Raw genomic sequence first — 1,673 nt, forward strand, 5'->3', positions numbered from 1 at the left:
TATATGGGTGAAAGGACCAGATGCAGTGGGGAGCTTTTTATAAATTTTAAGAAGAAACTTTAATCAGTGGAGAGGGGGTGGGGAGACTAGTGGCTGATAATTTTAGAGCAAAGAGTTTTAAACTAATATGCTTAAAAAAAGAAAAAGGAAATGAAATTTAAAACAAGGAAAAAGAAAATAATATTACGCCATGCCACATAGTTCTAGGTGGTTCACGCCACATAGTTCTAGGTGGTTCACATACAGTAAAAAATTATACAATCAGTGAATAAAATACAATTCAAAAAACAGTGGGCTGCTTTTACTAAGGCGCGTTAGAGCATTGACGCGTGGAATAGCGCGCGCTAGATGCTAATGGCAGCATTGAGTTGGCGTTAGTTCTAGCTGCGTAGCGCACGCTGAAATGCTGCGTGCACTAAAAACGCTAACGCAGCTTAGTAAAAGGAGCCCAATAGATAAAATACAATTTGCTAAAAATACACTAAAATCAGCTAAAATAAGCAAGCTATATGAACAATATACTATTTAACAATCAAAATTCTAAAACATTAGTTTACAAATTTATCAAACAAATCAGTTTTTAGCAGTTTCCTAAAGGACATATATGAATGAGCCTGAGAAATAATAGTACTTAACCATAAGTTTATTTTACTTGCCTGAAAACCAAGCAATTTATCAAAAAATCTCTTATAACGGCAGGACTTGATAGTTGGATGGACAAATAAATATTGCCCCTCACCCTCTCCCAAGCTAATATGATATCAAATAAAACAAAACATCCTTGTAGATCCCTAATTTCTACTTTCTAGTGCGACAGACAATCAATTCCTGACCCTGTGGTTAGTCAATGGCTTCTCACGAGAACTCTAGTAGGGAGCTTCATTAGCATTCTTTTGCTCCACCTCCCATCCTTCTGGGCTGTCCTCCCATTCCTCAGTTGCTTTCCTACAAGCGAGATGGTAGGAGCTTGTCCTTTCTGCTCGTTTATTTTCATCTCAATTTGGTCTTTTTGCGAACCATTTCCAAGAGTTTTCAGTGCTGCAGAGGATCCCTCTTTTCGGACAGCTCTGGCTGAAGGAGAGCGCAGACTCTGAGATCAAGAGTCTGCTTCCAAGGGATAGACTGCTTTGCAGTGCACCTACTAGGACAGCCTGCAGAAACAGTTTGGGTGCTCAGAGACTGTTCCCTTGGGAGTAAGGCTCATAAGAATAGCCTTACTGGGTCAGATCAATGGTCCATCAAGACCAGTAGCCCATTCTCAGGGTGGCCAATTCAGGTCACTAGTACCTGGCCAAAACCCAAGGAGTAGCAATATTCCAGTGGTCTCAAACTCGCGGCCCGGGGGCCACATGCGGCCCACCAGGTACTATTTTGAAGCCCTCGGTATGTTTATCATAATCACAAAAGTAAAATAAAACAGTTTCTTGATCATATGTCTCTTTAGCTATAAATGACAATATTATTATTAAGACTTGGCCAAAAGGAAAGATTTATAAACTATAAAGAGTTCTACCGCATGCAAAATTGTCATTTCTTTAATAAGACGTTAACTATTTTTTCTGCGGCCCTCAAAGTACCTACAAATCCAAAATATGGCCCTGCAAAGGGTACGAGTTTGAGACCACTGCAATATTCCATGCTACCGATCCAGGGCAAGAAGTGGCTTCCCCCAT

This window comes from Geotrypetes seraphini, chromosome 2 (genome assembly GCF_902459505.1).
Source record: "Geotrypetes seraphini chromosome 2, aGeoSer1.1, whole genome shotgun sequence".
Lineage (NCBI taxonomy): Eukaryota > Metazoa > Chordata > Amphibia > Gymnophiona > Dermophiidae > Geotrypetes > Geotrypetes seraphini.